The following is a 21786-nucleotide window of genomic DNA, read 5'->3' as shown; positions in this document are numbered from 1 at the left end:
GGTTTTCAAACCTATTGTAAGAATTTTACTATAATTACCAGGCAGAAGGAGGTGGTATTGGGATAGGTTAGGGAGTAGGAAAAAAATTTTATGAATTTCACAAACTGTTTTATTTACAGTATCTGATCTAGAATTCCAGGCTGGTACCTTGATACAGATTGTTTTCTGCCCATTCCTTTTAATCAGATGGGACTTAAGTCCACACTCTCTTCATTTGTTCAATTATCTACTTTTTCATGTTTCCCCCCAATGCTTTACTCTCAGGAAATAGTTCCCTAACAACTAGGATTTTTTCTAGTGTTTACATAATTCGAGAGAGAAATTTTCTTTTTTGTGGACCATCAAATTGGGCCAAAACATTTCAATGGCCTCACAAAAAGGTTTGCTTCTGTCATCTGGAAAACGTTTCTACATGTGTTATGATCTCAAAGTTCATTTCTCCATCGGAAAGAAACTCAAGAAGAATATGAGACTAAACTGGAAGCTTCCTATAGGACATTCCTTATAATTATTCAAAGAACTTTCTGAAAAAGCTATGCTGATACTTTTAAGACCTCATAGTTTCAGAGATAAAATTAGAGAAACAAAATTATTGGGTCATTTCTTCAGGAAACCCACTTACATGTTGATCATCATTCATCAGCCAAGGACAGATTCATATTTCAAGTATGAGCCTTATCTCCACAGTAAGGAAATTCTGAGATTTCAAAAAGTTCCAAGTTCTTTTTTGGGTCCCCACATGAGAACTAAGTAATACTGCCCTATAATCTCTCTGACTGGACTTCACATATATTAATGGTTTGGGTGAGGTTCATTATGGAAAAACTACATCACATCGAAAAAGCAAGAGAGTTTCAGAAAAACATCGATTTCTGCTTTATTGACTATGTCAAAACCTTTGACTGTGTGGATCACAATAAACTGTGGAAAATTCTGAAAGAGATGGGAATACCAAACCACCTGACCTGCCTCTTAAGAAACCTGTATGCAGGTCAGGAAGCAACAGTTAGAACTGGACAGGGAACAACAGACTGGTTCCAAATAAGAAAAGGAGTACGTCAAGGCTGTATATTGTCACCCTGCTTATTTAACTTCTATGCAGAGTACATCATGAGAAACGCTGGGCTGGAAGAAGCACAAACTGGAATCAAGATTGCCGGGAGAAACATCAATAACCTCAGATATGCAGATGACACCACCCTTATGGCACAAAGTGAAGACCTAAAAAGCCTCTTGATGAAAGTGAAAGTGAAGAGTGAAAAAGTTGGCTTAAAGCTCAACATTCAGAAAACGAAGATCATGGCATCCGGTCCCACCACTTCATGGGAATTAGATGGGGAAACAGTGGAAACAGTGTCAGACTTTTTTGGGGGGGCTCCAAAATCACTGCAGATGGTGACTGCAGTCATGAAATTAAAAGATGCTTACTCCTTGGAAGAAAAGTTATGACCAACCTAGATAGCATATTGAAGAGCAGAGACATTACTTTGCCAACAAACGTCCGTCTAGTCAAGGCTATGGTTTTTCCAGTGGTTATGTATGGATGTGAGAGTTGGACTGTGAAGAAAGCTGAGCACCGAGGAATTGATGCTTTTAAACTGTGGTGTTGGAGAAGACTCTTGAGAGTCCCTTGGACTGCAAGGACATCCAACCAGTCCATTCTAAAGGAGATCAGTCCTGGGTGTTCCTTGGAAGGAATGATGCTAAAGCTGAAACTCCAGTATTTTGGCCACCTCATGCGAAGAGTTGGCTCATTGGAAAAGACTCTGATGCTGGGAGGGATTGGGGGTAGGAGGAGAAGGGGACAACAGAGGATGAGATGGCTGGATGGCATCACTGACTCGATAGACGAGAGTCTGAGTGAACTCCGGGAGTTGGTGATGGACAGGGAGGCCTGGCGTGCTGCGATTCACGGGGTCACAAAGGGTTGGACACGACTGAGTGACTGACCTGAACTGAACTGAACAGTAAAAGAACCAGGGTAGTACATACAACTGTCTGAGTTCTCAATGCATTCACCACTTATTTTTCTCCTCACCAAATCCCTTGTCCCGTCATGCATTTAAACCCTTACCTTATCATGTTGTAAGATGATCTCGTATATGTAGAGCAATAAACATGCCTGATAGAGAATAAATAGAGAGAATAGTAATAAATAGTAGAGAATAAATGCCTGATTCCGGGCATGATAAAACTCCTGGGGAGCATTTATAATTCGCAATGGAAGGTATCAGAAATATGGTATGAAATCAGCAGGATTTGCAGCACTGGAGGCTTTGAGTAAGTCATGATCTGTTTTAACAATTCTAAGAAACTCCTCATCACTGTGGTCATATCTCTTGCCAAAGCAAAGGGTACAGACAACATTGGCCATAGCACAGGTAATAGCACCTCTAGGTTCAAAGCTGCCACTCCTGGAAGTCAATTCTGTAAAACTTTTACCAGCTCAGAGACTTCCTCGATGACATGTTTCTCAAGTAAGCAAGACCGGGTGGAGGATTTTGTTTCTGCTTTAGGAAATGTTCGTAAAGCATTGGAAGCAATTTTCTTATGAAGTGTCCAATTCTCCCCATAATTGAAAACGTAAGACTCTTTCATTGTGCCAGGAAAGAAAATGTTAAACGTTAGGTCAGGCTGCAAAATGCTCTCCATTTCTGAGTAGCACTTCTTTCACCATTTCCATCCCATTCACCACGAGGACAGGCACCATGCCAAGTTTGATGAGAAAGACATCTCCATATTTCTTCCTCATTTCCATGAATGTAAGGTAAAGATGGTCTCCAAGCTGAAGAAGATTTTCCACGATGGGGAGGGACCATGGGCCAGGAGGAAACACCTCCTTCCTTCCTTTGTTTCCTAGTTCTCTTACAAAAACAAAAACCATCACCAAAATTATGCGAGAAGTGGTCACCTCTCCAGAAGTGACTGCCATGCCGAATATCATTTTCAGGTATAAAACACCTAAAATAGAAAAATTTAACCATCATTTTTGCTATTCTAAGCACAGACTAAGTAGTCTTTCTCCATGTAAACATTTAGGAGAAAAGTACAGACTCTTTATATTTAGATGAAAACTATTATTAAACAATGCACCAACAGGGTAAAATTAAATTCTTGTAAAATTCACTGTATGTCTATCTCAATTCTATTATTTGCGTGATCTAACCATCAGACTAAATCCTTTCATGTCAGTTGTTGACATCATAGACAGAAGAAGAGGATAACTCACTGTAGGAAGTAGCCTGGTGGGTGGCAAATGGACTGAGGCTACAGAACCTGATTTCATACTCATTAGCTGGGGGAATCTTCATCCTGTCACTTAATCTAAGTGCATCCCAGTTGTCTCACCTGTGTTCTACTTAACAAAAATGAGTCATACATTTTCTCAACAAATATTTATTAAACACCCCAATGTCAGGCACTGAAAAATACAAAACAAAAGTTCACAGATTAATGAGGAAACTAGAAGAACAAAAATGAGATTACAAAGTAATAAGTGCTATAAAAAACTGTGTATAGTGTCATCTGTCATTGTGTGAGGATGAAATGCAATCATCATTAAAAAGTACTTGGTTAGGGCTTCCCAACTGGCTCAGGAGTAAGAGTCTATTGGCCAATGCAGGAGACATGGGTTTGATCTCTGATCTGGGAAGATCCCACGTGCAGCAAAGCAACTAAACACTAATGCTACAACTATTGAGCCTGGGCTCTAGAGGCTGGGAGCCACGCTCAGCCTATATGCCAAAACTCCTGAAGCCTGGGTGCCTAGAGTCCATGCTCCGCAACAAAAGAAGCTACCACAGTGAGCAGCCAGAGCACTGCAAGGAAGGGTAGCCCTCACTCCCTGCAGCTAGAGAAAAGCCCATGCAGCAACAAAGACCCAGCATGGCCAAAAATAAATAAACAAATAAAATTATTATTATTTTTAAAAGTACTTGGTGAATTACAAGCCATTTAGTAGAAATCTAATTGGCTGTCTGCCTAGTCTATTCTTAAACTCCTCAGCCTGCTTCTAAAAGTGACTTTCTGAAGCAATTCTGCTGGTTTGAAACCTGTCCGTACAGTCACAGATGGTTGATCCAAGGATAAGCCTTCAGTCCAAGATGAACCTTAGGAATATGGAACTGGGACTATGAAGGTTCATCTTCTCATTGGGCAGCTAGGTCTATAAGACATAAATCGGAAAGTAAAACCTGGGGACATTTTACCTGCCAGGAGGACCTAAGAAACCGTGAGAAAAATAAATGAAGTAAAAAGGAAAAGAAATAAAAGATAGAGAGTGGTCTCATGACTTTGTATTCACTGTTTTAGCATCTTCATGAGATTTTGTCCTCAGACTGAATTCTTTTCCGTTTAAACTAGCTAAAACTGGTTTCTGTTACCAAGAGGGTCATACCTCTCTTCCCTGCAAAATAGTTTAATAGACATGAAGAATATTTTTGTTAGTTATTGCATTTTTAAGATTTTATCTATTTATCTGCCTGCACTGGGCCCTCACTGCAGGACCCAGCTTTCTCTAGCTGCTGCGAATGGGGGCTACTCTTCCTTGCAGTGCTCAGGCTTCTCATTGTGGAGGCTTCTCTTGTTGCAGAGCACCGACTCTAGACACCTGGGCTATGGTAGCTGCAGCACACAGGCTCGCTGGTTGCAGTGGGTGGCTCTAGGCTGTGAGTGCTTCAGGACTTGTGGTCATGGGCTTTGTTCCTTCACGGCATACGCAATCTTCCCAGACAAGGGTTCAAATTGAACCCATGTCCTCTGCATTGGCAGGCAGAGTTCTATCCACTCTGCCACAAGGGAAGTCCAGCTATTGTGTTTTATAGTAACTACAGAGAGAATACAAAACTTTCTCTCCCTTGAAAGAATATAACTGAATTTCACACTTGGCAAATTAGTTCTTGAGACAAATAACATTGGTGGGCAGTATACTCATTGGCCAGTGAAAATATTCAGTTCTTTTCGGGTTTTTGAGTACACCAGCACTCGATTTCATGTATATATATATGTAATACATAGATACATATACACACTGAGAGGCATCCTTGCTAGCAGCAATGAATTTGTTTTCCAGTTCAGAAGAAAATGATAGCGTGGTAAAAAGCACTACACTTACATTCCACTTAAAAAAAAGGCACCAAGGACCAAAGAAATGTGTATCTTAACTCTCCCACGCTGAATATGCAAGAAAAACCTTGTTACCTATCTTATTTGATTGTTTCACCTTCCCAAGTTCACAGATAAAATGTGGCTGATTACACTCACTTGGTTGGCATTGTTTCCTAAGGAATAAACTTTGGGGTTGAAAGTTAAAGATCAACTTCTTTTCATGGGGAAAAAAAAATGTGCAGTTAAACTAACAAGAAAAACTTGAGTCCCTAATCAATGCAACAGCTGCAATTTGCAAACCTTTCTTTTTCTCTCAGTTCAGGAAGAAAACAGTGAGAATGTCACCATGCTGCGGCTTTGCAGCGTGCTGATTTTGTGAAAATTCTCCTGCTTCTGTGACCATTTATCCCCTTACTAGGTGCCAGATCCAGAACTAAGCACTAATCCACACTGTCTTTCAAAACTCATACCTCTGTGAGGTAATGTATCATCCTGTTACAGAAAGGCTTCACAAGATAAAAAAAATCATTTTCTTCATTTATTTCCCATTAAAAAATACATTTACTTATTTATTTGGCTGTGCCAGGTCTTAATTGTGATGGGAAACCTTTAACTGTGGCCTGGTGATCTTTTTTTCTATTATTGTTTTCAGTTGAAGAGTCCAAACTCTTAGCTGCGGCATATGGGATCTAGTTCCCCAACTGAGGACCTTGTAGAGTCTTAGCCACTGGACCACCAGGGAAGTCCCTATTTCCCATGTTTTTTAAGCTTAATATCAAATCACCAATTACTTGGAGCACTTGCTTTTTCACAAAAGTCAAAAAAGTCCATTTCTCTTAGGCATTCACCAATACTAATTTGTATATTGACAACAGTCCTTTTATCGGTGTTTTCAAAGCGGACTAAGTAGATGAGAATGGGTGTGGTTAGAATTAAGTGTGATTTGACTCCCACAGAGATGACTGGGTTGCCCTGCCTCCCTCGCTCGCTATTTAGCTGTGGGAACTCCGTTAAATTATAGTCTATTTTGGTCTCAGTTTTCTCATCTGTAAAATGGTCCCTTCAGACTAGAGGACCTTGAAGGCCAGCTGCAGCCTTCAGTAATCAAAGTTAGAAGGAAACGCTGGACAGAAGCCTGAGTGTGATGTCCAGGGTTAATTGCCAGAGTTCCCAGAGCAGTCAACGGTTCATCAACAAATGTCAGTAACTGTGTGACTGTCTTGGATTCTTTTTCAACTTGGGCCCTTCTAGTCTTTAAGAAATTCTCCTTGGCAGTTTACCAGACCCAGGCACATTGCCAACTTTCCCAGCAACTTTCTTGGAAAGCTCTGAAGGCACATTCTGTTCCTGTTGTTTTGGGGTGAAGTGGGGCTGAGAACAGAGGGTGTTCATCTCACTAAGGGTGGGCTGCTGCATCGTCAAAAATTCAAGGTGAACTCTAACCCTTTTGCTTCCCATTTGCATGGAATTAAGGTGAACTCTAACCCTTTAAGAGAACTAGGTGAAAAGAGCACGAGGAAGTTGAAGGCTTTTGCACTGATTCTCAAAACTAAACACACACACACACACACACACATCAGGCCTCCTCCAGAAGCTGTGAAACCATTACAGGGTGTGATCCCAAACGGATTAATTAAATCCAAATCTCTAGGGGCGGAGGCATGTTAAAAAGTTCCTCAATACGACTAAGTGGCATTCCAAGTTGCTGTCCTTTCTGGGGAGAAAACAACTGGCTGTGAGATCAACAAATCCATTTAGTTAAGTTACAATGAAGCTTGGAAGGCCCACCTGTGTCCAGAAATCTTGCAGTCAAACATGAGGAATCTGGCGGAAGGATCGAACGACAGACAAGGTTTTGAAGAAAGCTGAGGTTATCCTAGGAAACAGGAACAGTGTGGTTACAGAAGCAGAAGGCCTGGGGAACGGCTGGGAGAGAACATTCTGGTTCTAGAAAGTGAGGGGTGGACCCTGGACCCGTGTGGGGAGGAGTCTGGAGCTGGATTAGGGCATTTGAGAGTCAGACAGAAGACTGGAGAGGTCTCTGCAGCCAGAATTAGATCCTGGAAATTGGGAAATTCCAGCAGAGTGGAGGGAGAGGGACAACCTGGAGCAAGGCGTCTCAAAAAGGGTGTCGGATGGAAACTTATTTTGGAAAGGAGGATGGAAAAACTTAACTGTTTTTTAATTGCCACTGATAAGCAGAATTGCGGTGGAAAGGTATGTAGCAAGGAAGCAAAGAGCAGGAAGAAAAAAGACAATGGTGCAGAGGTACTGCTTTACCGTGAATTTCAGGAAACCTGGGGCATGCTCTCAGCGCTCTGCGCACCAAGCGCAGGAGCAAGAAGGTGGACAAGACGAAAAAGCTAGGAAACTCAGGTTCCCTTTTGCGGGCATGTTGGTAGCATCCCCGGAGTCTTCATCAAGTGGACAGATTCGTTTTTCCACAACTAGAACAGTTAACTTCTGAGTATGACATTCATAGCTTTGATTTAAGAAAAAATTATCCGCATCAAGTTTTTGTTTGACCAGGATAAACATTAATTTTTCTACCTCTCAAGCATGTACAGTCTAGTTTTTCTACGTGTTATTAGGGAAATGGTGTGTGGCTCGTTGACATTTTCCTGCCAAGATGTCTATAAGTTATTACATAATAGACTTTTCTTTAAAGCTTTGGCATTTTTGGTCCCATAATTATTTACGATTTCAAGTCAGCTTTTAATGAGAGTGTCCAAGAAGGATCATTGATAGCAAGTACTTTCTCACATGATGAAGAAAGCAAGCCCACAGAGAGAGGGATAAACCTCAAAGAGTAACCTTCAGGCCCTGAGCTATGGTATCCTATTCACAAAACATCATGTATCTCTAAATATTGAAATTCTCAAAATAATACGATCAAAAAAAAAAAAAAAAAAATCTGACAAGGACTTACAAACCATAGGGACTTTCTGACACAGGGGCAGAACTTTTCCTAACCAGCATTTAGTCATGTCATACTTAGTTACCAAAAAAACCCACTTTTTTTTAGTACTAAAGTTTTTCTTTAAGTATTACCTTCTTAGTACAATTAACCCCACATTGGATTAATGTATAGACATTACATAGTTATATAAATTCCTCCTTCCAGTACTCACGTTACAGACAATTGGTAATAATTGCTTGGCAATGTGTCATTTGAAAGCTTTGTTAGCGGACGATAGTGAGAATTGCCCTGCATTCCCATTGATTAAGAGGAAAATCCTTTCCATAATAATAATTGTGGCAGCTAATGTTTATTGTGCGCTTACAAGGAATAAGCATTGAAAATACTTTACATATTATATCAATTATTTCTTATACCCAACTTCTAAAAGAACTGCTATTTTTTTCTCTGTTTGGCAGATAAGTTTTGAGCCAAAGAGAAATTAGAAAATAGGCTAACAATGGACATGGATTTGAGCAAACTCCAGGAGATAGTGAAGGACAGGGAAGCCTGGTGTGCTGCTGTTCATGGGGTCACATTCAGACATGACTGAGTGACTAAACAACAACAGCTGTGCTCTTAGCCTCTGATGACACTGCCTTCTACTGGAGAACTCATGGGTTTAAACTTTGAAACTGCTGCTGCTTACAAGAGCAATCCTTACTGATGTGCCTTCATAATACAGGAGGTGTATTAGGTTGTCAGGTGTGGCTTCTACCCATGTACCAAATGGTCGGGGATGGAATACTAATTTCCAAGGAATGTTGTAACAAATCATCACAAACTTGGTGGCTTACAACAACAGAAGTATATTAACTTACAATCTGGAGGTCAGAAGTCTGAAATCAAGGTGTTATTAGGACCCTTCTCTTTCTTAAGGGCTATAGGGGTAATTTTGCTTTGTCTCTTTCAGGTTCTGGTGGCTTCAGGTGTTCCTGGGTTGTAGATGTGTCACTCCAATCTCTGTCTCAGTGTTCTCCCAGTCTCTCCTCTGTGTGACATTTATTAAGGCACTTGTTATTAAATTTAGGGCTCAATCAGGAGCCCTCTTAGAAAGATGTGATTGGATATTAGTCATGCAGATGTCCTCTGTCTAAGTCTGGAATCAGGAACTCAGGAGTGAATGATTTCATTGGCCTGCTATCCTGTTGGTGAAATAGACCACACTTGGTCTATGGCATATTCTGCATTGTGCTAAAGCCTTATACAGTCTCAATTTTTATAAATCACAAGTATTTTCTTTCAAATACTGTTTAATGTTTTTCATTCTGATAAGTTTCACACATGGAATCTCAACAGACTCTAAACACCAAAAACAATATTGAAAAATAAGAGCAAAGTTGGAGGTCTCATATTTTCTGATTTCAAAACTTACTATAAAGCAATAATAATCAAAAGAGTTTGGTACTGCCATAAACACAGACACATTGATAAATGGAATTGAGTAAAGAACCCAGAAATAAATCCTTACATATATGAAAATGAAATCTGTTAGTTGCTCAGTCGTGTCCGACTCATTGTGACCCCATGGACTGTAGCCCACCAGGCTCCTCTGTCCACAGAATTTTCTAGGCAAGAATACTGGAATGGGTTGCCATTCTCTTCTCCAGGGGATCTTCCCCACTCAGGAATTGAACCTGGGGCTCCTGCATTGCAGGCAGATTCTTTACCATCTGAGCCACTGGGGAAGCCCAGAAAAATATTTACATATATGGTCAAATATTTTTCTATGAGTCCCAAGATCATTAATGATGAAAGGACAGTCTTTTTGGCAAATGGTGTGAAAACTGGATTTCCAGATCCAAAAGAATGGAGTTGGACCCTTTCATTATGCCATATACAAAATTAACTCAAAATGATAAATATATCAGAGTAAAAATTAGTTTTATAATAAAACTATGAATGTATCAGAAGAAAACTTGAGGAAAACGTCCATGACATTGGATTTTGCAATAATTTTTTGGACACGATACTAAAACATTGTGGGGAAAACAACAACAAAATAGATCATTTGTACTCAATCAAAATTAAAACTTTTGTGCATTAAAGGGCACCATTAACATAGTGAAAAGGCAATATATAAAATGAGAGAAAATATTTGCAAATCATATATCTGAAAAAGGATTAACATCTAGACAATATAAAGAACTCTTAGAATTCAACAATGACAATCGAAGAGAAAAACATGGACAAAGGACTTGAATAGACATTTCTTAAAAAACGACCCAATCAAAAAATGGGCCAAAGAACTAAATAGACATTTCTCCAAAAACATACAGATGGCTAACAAACACATGAAAAGATGCTCAACATCACTCATTATCAGAGAAATGCAAATCAAAACCACAATGAGGTACCATTTCACACCAGTCAGAATGGCTGCGATCCAAAAGTCTACAAGCAATAAATGCTGGAGAGGGTGTGGAGAAAAGGGAATCTTCTTACACTGTTGGTGGGAATGCAAACTAGTACAGTCACTATGGAGAACAGTGTGGAGATTCCTTAAAAAAACTGGAAATAGAACTGCCTTATGATCCAGCAATCCCACTGCTGGGCATACACACTGAGGAAACCAGAATTGAAAGAGACACGTGTACCCCAATGTTCATCGCAGCACTGTTTATAATAGTTAGGACATGGAAGCAACCTAGATGTCCATCAGCAGACGAATGGATAAAAAAGCTGTGGTACATATACACAATGGAGTACTACTCAGCCATTAAAAAGAATACATTTGAATCAGTTCTAATGAGGTGGATGAAACTGGAGCCTATTATACAGAGTGAAGTAAGCCAGAAAGAAAAACACCAATACAGTATACTAATGCATATATATGGAATTTAGAAAGATGGTAACGATAACCCTGTATGAGAGACAGCAAAAGAGACACAGATGTATAGAACAGTCTTTTGGACTCTGTGGGAGAGGGAGAGGGTGGGATGATTTGGGAGAAAGGCATTGAAACATGTATAATATCATATAAGAAACTAATTGCCAGTCCAGGTTCGATGCAGGATATAGGATGCTCAGGGCTGGTGCACTGGGATGACCCAGAGGGATGGTACGGGGAGGGAGGAGAGAGGGGGGTTCAGGATGGGGAACACGTGTACACCTGTGGTGGACTCATGTTGATGTACAGCAAAACCAATACAATATTGTAAAGTAAAAAAAAAAAAAGAAGAAGATATGCAATGGTCAAAAAAAAAAAAAACACACACACACATGAAAATGCTCAACAACACTAATAATCAGGGAATTGAAAGTCAGATCACAATGAGATACTGCTTCCTACCGATTAGCATGGCTATTATAGAAACAAAATGAAGTGAAACAAAAAGCCTCAAGAAATAACAAGTGTGATCAAGGTTGTGGAAAACTGGAACCTTTATGCATTTCTGATGGGAACAAAATAGTGCTAGTGGAAAACAGTATGGTGCCCCTCTTCTAAAATTAACATTTAATTATCACATTATTGGAAAAGATTCTATTTTTGAACAAATTTAACTAGGCTTCTCTGAGTCCTCTTTTTGACTAGGCATTATCCTGGGGTCTGCAGTCCAATTGTAGCAAGAATCATGCTAGGTCACTTTAGAGGAAATCTGTCACCCTTGTTCAAATTCCTCTTCTGCATCCACAATAGCTGATTCTCTGGTCAGCCAGCCTTTAGCAAAAATACTATTAGGTCAGTTTAGCATGAATGCCCTGACTTGTGATGTTCTCTCATATTTATTTTCCAGCCACTGATCCCCTCAATCTGCTCATTGGTTACAAATCCCTAGCTTTCTTCACTGTATTCAGAGTTGAGCCCAATCTCTCTCCCTTGTGGTGATGGTCTTGACAACTATCACCATAGTTCTGAATAAAGTCTCCCTCACTGGCTTAATATGTATCAGAATAATTTTTCCTTTATCATGATCCAGAAATTCACATCTGGGTATATACTAAAAATAACCAAAACTGGGAATTCAAATAGATATCTGTACACTCATGTTTAATGCAGCATTATTCACTATTACTAAAATTTGGAAGTACTCAGTTGTCCACTGATGGAAAAATGAACAAACAAAGTATGGTATGTACATGCAATGAAACATTATTCAGCCTTAAACACAAAAAAAATTCTAACACATGTTACAATATGGATAAACCTTGAAGATATTATGCAAAGTGGGAAAAAAAAACCAGCCACAAGAGGATAAGTATTGTGTGATTCCATTCATATGAGGCACTTAGAATAATCAAATTCACAGAGTCTAAAAGTATGATTGGTGTTTGACAGGGGCTGGGGTAAGGAAGGAATGGAGGAGGCATTGCTTAGTGGGTACAGAGTTCCGGCTGCAGAAAATGAAAGAGTTCTGGACAAGACTGTGGTAACAATTGGATAACCATGTAAATGTACTTAATACCACTGAACTGTATGCTTATAAATGGATAAAGTTTTATTACATGTACATGGAAGAACTATACAAAGAAGATCTCATGAGCCAGATAACCACGATGGATAACCACTCACCTAAAGCCAGACATCCAGGAATGTGAAGTCAAGTGAGCCTTAGGAAGCATCACTATGAACAAGGCTAGTGGAGATGATGGAATCCCAGTTGAACTATTTCAAATGCTAAAAGATGATGCTGAGAAAGTGCTGCACTCAATATGCCAGCAAATTTGGAAAACTCAGCAGTGGCCACAGGACTGGAAAAGGTCAGTTTTCATTCCAATCCCAAACAAAGGCAATGCCAAAGAATGTTCAAACTACTGCACAATTGCACTCATCTCACACGCTAGTAAAGTAATGCTCAAAATCCTCCAAGCCAGACTTCAATGGTATGTGAACCAGGAACTTCTAGATGTTCAAGCTGGATTGAGAAAAGACAGAGGAACCAGAGATCAAATTGCCTACATCATTGGATCATCAAAAAAAGCACAAGAGTTCCAGAAAAACATCTACTTCTGCTTTATTGACTATGCCAAAGCCTTTGACTGTGTGGATCACAATAAACTGTGGAAAATTCTTAAGAGATGGGAATACCAAACCACGTTACCTGCCTCCTCAGAAATCTGTATGCAGGTAAAGAAGGAACAGTTAGAACTGGACATGGAACAATAGACTGGTTCCAAATAGGAAAAGGAGTACATCAAGGCTGTATATTTTCACCCTGCTTATTTAACTTATATGTGGAGTACATCATGAGAAACGCTAGGCTGTATAAAGCACAAGCTGGAATCAAGATTGCTGGCAGAAATATCGATAACCTCAGATATGCAGATGACACCACCCTTATGGCAGAAAGTGAAGAAGAACTAAAGAGCCTCTTGATGAAAGTAAAAGAGGAGAGTGAAAAAGCTGGCTTAAAGCTCAACATTCAGAAAACTAAGATCATGGCATCTGGTCCCATCACTTCATGGGGAATAGATGGGGAAATACTGGAAACAGTGAGAGACTTTATTTTGAGGGGGCTCCAAAATCACTGCAGATGGTGTCTGCAGCCATGAAATTAAAAGACACTTGCTCCTTGGAAGAAAAGCTATGACCAACGTAGACAGCATATTAAAAAGCAGAGACATTACTTTGCCAGCAAAGGTCCATCTAGTCAAAGCTATGGTTTTTCTAGTAGTCATTTATGGATGTGAGAGTTGGACTATAAAGAAAGCTGAGTGCTGAAGAATTGATGCTTTTGAACTGTGGTGATGGAAAAGGCTCTTGAGAGTCCCTTGGACTGCAAGGAGATCCAACCAGTCAATCCTAAAGGAAATCAGTCCTGAATATTCATTGGAAGGACTGATGTTGAAGCTGAAACTCCAATACTTGGCCACCTGATGCAAAGAACTGACTCTTTTGAAAAGACCCTGATACTGGGAAAGATTGAAGGTGGGAGGAGAGGGGGACAATAGATGTTGAGATGGTTGTATGGCATCACTGACTCGATAGACATGAATTTGAGCAAGCTCCTGGTGTTGGTGATTGACAGGGAAGCCTGGCATGCTGCAGTCCATGGGGTTGCAAAGAGTCGGACATGACTGAGCAACTGAACTGAACTGAACTGAACTGATAAATATATATATATATATATATATATAAATATATATATATTGAGCTTCACTGGTGGCTCAGTGGTAAAGAACCCGCCTGTCAATGCAGGAGATCTAAGAGATGTCAGTTCGATCACTAGGTGGATAAGATCCCCTGGAGGAGGGCATGGCAACCCACTCCAGTATTCTTGCCTGGAGATTTCCATAGAGAGAGGAGACTAGTGGGCTACAGTCCATAGGTCGCAAAGAGACAGACATGACTGAAGTGACTTAGCATTATATAATATATTGTATTGTATAATACATTATATAATATATTATATTGTATAATACATTATATAATATATTATATTGTAAATATATATATATATATATTTACCAGGGGCTTTCCAGGTGGTATAGTGGTAAAGAATCCACCTACCAATAAAGGAGACTCAAGAGGCACAGTTTCTGTCTCTGGCTTGTGAAGACCTTCTGGAGAATGAAATAGCAACTGGCTCCAGTATTCTTGCCTGGAAAATTCCATAACAGTGGAACCTGGTGGCCACAGTCCATGGGGTCACAAAGAGTTGGACATGACTGAGTGACTGAGCACACATACACACACATATATATACCATAATTCAAAAAAAAATGAGAAATTCTCAAGTGAACAAACTATAATTCTCAATATAGTATTATAATACTGTTCCAACTTATTATGTGTTCCTCATTCAGCTAATGTCATGGTATAACTTTAAAAAAAAAAGAACATGTGATCAAACTTTTTTCCCAAGCATTTCCTCCAAGCATTTTAAATTTTTAAAAAACTTTAATTAATTTTAATTAATCAATGTGATTAATGTTTAATCCTTTATTCATATATCACTACTAAAAATTTTTGAGCTGAATAAGCTTGGAGTTTTTTTTAGTTTTATTTTAAAATTGTACTGTTTGAATATTTGACATTTTCTTAAATGTAAAAGCCACTCCTTCTTGAAAAAAAATAATTCTAAAGAGAGCTTGACCTCCAGGAATAATTATTATGATTGTATTAATAGGTTTGGATTTGGCTGGAAGTACATGCAAGAAGATAACCAGTTCATCAATTCTAAGGACTCAGCCACTCCAGGAAAATGGCCCTTTATTATTTTATTCACTTTTCTATAACTATTATTAGAAAGAATCTGTTTCTTGGGGCTTCCCAGGTGGCTCAGTGGTAAAGAATCCACCTGTCAATGCAGGAGCTGCAAGAGACCCTGATTCAATCCCTGGGTCAAGAAGATATCGAGAAGGAAATGGCAAACTACTCCAATATTCTTGCCTAGAGAATCCCGTGGACAGAGAAGCCTGGAGGGCTACAGTCTATGGGGTTGCAAATGAGCTGGGCAAAACTTAGGGACTCAGCAACACATTCAATTTTTGAATAATACTATTTCTGAATCAAATAATACTTATGCTTTTTATAAAATTCATTCCCTCTTATTCTTTCTATTTAAGAAATAATAAGTCTATTCTTATAATGCAAGTTTCTAGTAAAGAAATGTGCTCATATCTGTTAGGAAAATAGTGTTATTTTAAAGAAGAAGAAAAAGTGAAAGTGTTAGTCGTTCAGTTGTGCCTGACGCTATGCAACGCTATGCAATCTGTCCATGGGATTCTCCAGGCAAGTATACTAAAGTGGGTTGTCATTTCCCTCTCCAGGGGATCTTCCTGACGCAAGGATTGAACCCAGGTCTCCCACATTGCTGGCAAATTCTTTACTGTCAGAGCCACCAGGGACTCAAAAAGGAAGTCCAGTTATTTAATTTGTGATTTCTCCCAGCATATTAATGTTTAAGCAGTGGCGAACTATCTCTCAGTTAAAGAGAATCATTATAAATATTTGAAGACTTAAGCAGAACTGGGGGACCTTAAATCCTGAAAGAGTCTTCTCAGTGGCTGGTTTTGTGGCTATGATTCCTACATATTTAGCTATTTGGTAAAACTAAGAGTGCAGATAAAGAATCTCCAAAAATATTTTCTTTGTGGTTTAAAAACCAAAAAGTGATTAAGAAATCTATATCTTAGACCATTAAAAAAAATTCTGATGAAACTGATTTCTTTAAAAAATCAAGACCCTCTTCAATCCACTTGCCTGGGGAGAAGTCCTCACCTGAGACTAAAGTTGCAAAGGGTAGAACTGTCAATGGATATTCAACTGTTGAAATTTTATTAGGATTTTAATTATTTATGTTTGTGCTCTGGTTACAAATAGGAATAATTTTTGAGTTATCCACTCTAAACCCTGTTTTTCCAATAAGTCCTTTCGGGGTACGTTTTTGCAGAAATCAAGGTATTTCTGGAACAGATACATGGTGTTGTAGCAAAAACATCTAACTCCTATCATTTTTTGAGGATTATTTGGAGTTTTATACAAATTGTCTTATTTAATCCTTCAGATCAGATCAGATCAGTCACTCAGTTGTGTCCGACTCTTTGCGACCCCATAAATCGCAGCACGCCAGGCCTCCCTGTCCATCACCAACTCCTGGAGTTTACTCAAACTCATGTCCATCGAGTTGGTGATGCCATCCAGCCATCTCATCCTCTGTTGTCCCCTTCTCCTCCTGCCCCCAATCCCTCCCAACATCAGAGTCTTTTCCAATGAGTCAACTCTTCCCATGAGGTGGCCGAAGTACTGGAGTTTCAGCTTTAGCATCATTCCTTCCAAAGAAATCCCAGGTCTGATCTCCTTCAGAATGGATTGGTTGGATCTCCTTGCAGTCCAAGGGACTCTCAAGAGTCTTCTCGAACACCACAGTTCAAAAGCATCAATTCTTCGGTGCTCAGCCTTCTTCACAGTCCAACACTCACATCCACACATGACCACAGGAAAAACCATAGCCTTGACTAGACAAATCTTTGTTGGCAAAGTAATGTCTCTGCTTTTGAATATGCTATCTAGGTTGGTCATAACTTTCCTTCCGAGGAGTAAGTGTCTTTTAATTTCATGGCTGCAGTCACCATCTGCAGTGATTTTGGAGCCCAGAAAAATAAAGTCTGACACTGTTTCCACTGTTTCCCCATCTATTTCCCATGAAGTGATGGGACTGGATGCCATGATCTTTGTTTTCTGAATGTTGAGCTTTAAGCCAACTTTTTCACTCTCCACTTTCACTTTCATCAAGAGGCTTTTGAGTTCCTCTTCACTTTCTGCCATAAGGGTGGTGTCATCTGCATATCTGAGGTTATTGATATTTCTGCCAGCAATCTTGATTCCAGCTTGTGTTTCTTCCAGTCCAGCGTTTCTCATGATGTACTCTGCATAGAAGTTAAATAAGCAGGGTGACAATATACAGCCTTGATGTACTCCTTTTCCTATTTGGAACCAGTCTGTTGTTCCATGTCCAGTTTTAACTGTTGCTTCCTGACCTGCATACAAATTTCTCAAGAGGCAGATCAGGTGGTCTGGTATTCCCATCTCTTTCAGAATTTTCCACAGTTTATTGTGATCCACACAGTCAAAGGCTTTGGCATAGTCAATAAAGCAGAAATAGATGTTTTTCTGCAACTCTCTTAATTTTTCGATGATCCCGCGGATGTTGGCAATTTGATCTCTGGTTCCTCTGCCTTTTCTAAAACCAGCTTGAACATCAGGAAGTTCACGGTTCACATATTGCTGAAGCCTGGCTTGGAGAATTTTGAGCATTACTTTACTAGCGTGTGAGATGAGTGCAATTGTGCAGTAGTTTGAGCATTCTTTGGCATTGCCTTTCTTAATAAGAGCTTTTTGAGTTTGGTATAATTGTGCGCATTTAACTGTGGTTCAATGGTATTTTTTTCAAGAATAGTTTAAAAAATTCCCATATCCTCTTCAAACAATCTCCCGAAATGATAACGTTTATCACATTACCTTTATCATTCTCTTTGTCTCTGCTTATAATAACTACAGTATGACTCAAACCAGGAAATTAGCATTGGTACACTAATAGTATAAAATTCAAATTGCCTGATAATGTTCTTTATAGCAGAAGAAAACATATTGCCTGTAGTTGCCATGTTGTTACAGGCTCCTTCAGTATAGAATCACTCCACAGTTTTCCTTTGTCTTTCATGACTTTAACACTTTAAAAGAGTACAGCATAGGTCTTTGCTAGAATATTGTTAAATGTAAGTTTGTCTCATGTTTCTTTATGATTATGTTCAAATTATGCATTTTTGCCTGAAGGGTCCAATGGTCGTTGTAGCACAATTATAGTTACACAGCTAATTAAATTTGAGGCCAGGATTTGAATCTGATTGAGAATCCAAAAACTACATTATCAACCTCCATTCATTACATCATGAATAATTACAGAATTTCTCATATAATCTCTCAAAAAAGGATAATGACTTCTGTGAATATCACAAAGATTTCCTTTTGCATCTGCCACATTATAAAATGTGAAGGCAGGAAAATCAAATGGTATCATGGAATTGATCTGATACAATTCCTGTATTAATACATGTTTATTATGTATTACTTGGGAAATGTAGTCCAAAAATTTGGATTAATGTAAAACTTTATTGTATTGGTGTGTCTTGGTTTATCACTTCTCTGTTTCCTTACTTTATTTACTTAGGGCTTCCCCAGTGACTCAGTGGTTAAGAATCTGCCTGCAATGCCGGAGTCTCAGAAGACTAGGGTTTGATCCTTGGATTGATAAGATCCCCTGGAAGAGGAAATGGCAGCACACTCCAGTATTCTTGCCCGGAAAAGCCCATGGACAGGGGAGGGTGGCGGGCTACAGTCCATATGGTTTCAAAGAGTTGGATACAATTGAAGCAACTTAGCACACACATGCATGTACTTTTCTTTCTTATTTGGCATCTGTCTTCTTTTCTTGCCCTAAAATGTGTTACCTGATAGAAAAGTTTCAGTGTAATTCTATAGCACTTCATTTTATACTAGTCATTTTCTGAAGAACATAATATAAGCATTATAATTAAACTACACCCCATCCAGAATTTCAACTTCTAGAAACTTTATACACATATAGTGATTTCTGTGTAATATTCTGCTCTTTTAATTTCAATATCCATCAAATTAGCAAAGTCAATGGACAAAATAGTAGCATGAGTCAATATTAATAAATAAACTTCCATATTTCTGAAACTTCAACATCTTGGGGTATTTTTTCTAATGTCATTACTATGTTGTACTTTTAAGCAATACTCAATTAATTCTCAATTATCACTAATGTTTTAATCATGAATATCTTTAAGAGCAAACTTAAGTTCTACAAATAAAAATTTCCTGGATAGCCTTTATTTTAAAATTTCAGTTTGTAGACTTTCAAAATCATGATTAACCAGATTTCCAGTTAAACTGAAAAGTCTCTTTAAATAAACATGGTGTATTTGGTTCTGGAAATAACAATAGAAAACATCTCAAGGTGTCATATAGTAAATATAAATATTAATATGTGAAACTTTTGTTTTAGTATGCATGCATGTGTGTGTCTTTTGTATAATGTGTGGAAAGGAGAAATAGTTTATTTACTGTGACACAATCAAAGAAGGCTTGAAAGTCACTGCTTTAATCAAATTCAAATCAAACTCATTCTTTTCCATTTCTGCCTATGGGTAACAAATGGGACATTTGTTTATTAATTTTCTTTTCTCCTGCCTACACTAGACATTTCTAGGGACCTTTCACAGCCACTCCTCACCCTTCCTCAAAAATTCACAGAGATAAACTTGTCATCTAGAAATAATTCCTTCTCTTCTACTCTAGCTTTCTTGTAAAATTAAAGCAGTTTCAGCCAGCACATCAGATAGATATTTATTGTAGCTGTAAGAGTTCTCTTCTTCCTGTTGGTAATAATCTTTAGTCTCTTCTTACCTGATGAAATTTACCTAAACAAAATGTCAGTTTGTCTAATTTGCTTACCCTTGTATTTTGAGTTCCTACCCCATTGTATGGACATGTTTATTAAATAAATAATTGAATGAGTACAAAGTTCAGTCGCTCAGTTGTGTCCGACTCCTTGCGACCCCATGAATCACAGCACACCAGGCCTCCCTGTCCATCACCAACTCCCGGAATTTACATGTCCATCGAGTTGGTGATGCCATCCAGCCATCTCATCCTCTGTTGTCCCCTTCTCCTCCTGCCCCCAATCCCTCCCAGCATCAGAGTCTTTTCCAATGAGTCAACTCTTCCCATGAGGTGGCCAAAGTACTGGAGTTTCAGCTTTAGCATCAGTCCTTCCAATGAACACCCAGGATGGATCTCCTTTAGAATGGACTGGTTGGATCTCCTTGCAGTCCAAGGGACTCTCAAGAGTCTTCTCCAACACCACAGTTCAAAAGCATCAATTCTTCGGTGCTCAGCTTTCTTCACAGTCCAACACTCACATCCATACATGACCACAGGAAAAACCATAGCCTTGACTAGATAGACCTTTGCTGGCAAAGTAATGTCTCTGCTTTTGAATATGCTGTCTAGGTTGGTCATAACTTTCCTTCCAAGGAATAAGCGTCTTTTAATTTCATGGCTGCAATCACCATCTGCAGTGATTTTGGAGCCCCCCAAAATAGTCTGACACTGTTTCCACTGTTTCCCCATCTACTTCCCATGAAGTGATGGGACTAGATGCCATGATCTTCATTTTCTGAATGTTGAGCTTTAAGCCAAGCTTTTCACTCTCCTCTTTCACTTTCATCAAGGGGCTCTTTAATTCTTCACTTTCTGCCATAAGGGTGGTGTCATCTGCATATCTGAGGTTATTGATATTTCTCCCGGCAATCTTGATTCCAGCTTGTGCTTCTTCCAGCCCAGGGTTTCTCATGATGTACAACCTATGTACAAAGGAGATCCTGTCTACCAGTACACAATGACCTTTCTAAAACACTCCTCCATACCAAACTGTTTAATTTGATTCTTATGGGACTAAAGCATTTTTCCCTGAGATTGCACAATTTAAGGGGTAAGGGGGAAAGAGGACACTTCTTTATTGAGATTACAATAGGACTGGCTGCAAATTAAATCCAACCAGTTTGGGATTTTGGAATTAGCAGATGTAAATGCATATAGAATGGATAAACAACAAGGGAACTCTGCTTAATGTTATGTGACAACCTGGATGGGAGGGGAGTTTGGGGGAGAATGGATACATGTATATGTATGGCTGAGTTCCTTTGCTATCCACCTGAAACTATCACAGCATTGCTAATCCACTATACTTCCATATAGGGGTTTGCCTGGTGGTTCAGTGGTAAAGAATCTGCCTGTCAAAGCAGGAGACGTGGGTGCCGGGAGCAGGAGCTCCGCCCGTGGCAAAGGTCATGAGGAAGGAGGCTCGGCACACGCAAAGGCGGGATTGAGCCTCAGGAGTCCCCCTGGAAATTCTCGAGCATCTACCCCCAAACCAGAGTCTGCCTACTCTCTGCTTTGTGCTCTCACCTACACCTCTGACTTTACAGGGGCTGTCCCCCACTACCTCTCTCTGAAAGAAGAGTTAACTTACAGCTCCAGTTAATAATTCCTGGGTGTGACAGTGTTTCAACCTACAAACTCCTTTGGAAGTCCTCTAGCCTGCCTGAATAGGTTTTTTCGGCCACATGTGATTGCTCAGAGCCTCCCAACCGTGAGAGGCAGGAGGTGTTCTAAACTGTCTAAATACAGATTCCTTTGAGCAGTTAAAAGATTGATTAGAAATTGTATTGGTGAAGGGTTTTTCACTTGT

General features: G+C 39.3%; 1 long non-coding RNA gene across 1 annotated transcript in view; it reads right to left on the bottom strand.

Moving 5' to 3' along the window:
• Positions 1 to 21786, bottom strand: part of LOC785403 (uncharacterized) — a 47908-nt gene that overhangs the window by 12872 nt on the left and 13250 nt on the right. The window contains exons 3-4 of the long non-coding RNA XR_009495579.1: positions 6895 to 6982; positions 2075 to 2961 (exon numbers count right to left, since the gene is read on the bottom strand). This is a non-coding gene — a long non-coding RNA (uncharacterized lncRNA). The remainder of the gene's footprint in view (positions 1 to 2074; positions 2962 to 6894; positions 6983 to 21786) is intronic.

Source organism: Bos taurus, chromosome 8 (assembly GCF_002263795.3).
Source record: "Bos taurus isolate L1 Dominette 01449 registration number 42190680 breed Hereford chromosome 8, ARS-UCD2.0, whole genome shotgun sequence".
Lineage (NCBI taxonomy): Eukaryota > Metazoa > Chordata > Mammalia > Artiodactyla > Bovidae > Bos > Bos taurus.
Note: the sequence above shows the minus strand (reverse complement) of the source record. Positions and strands in the feature narration are given on the sequence as shown.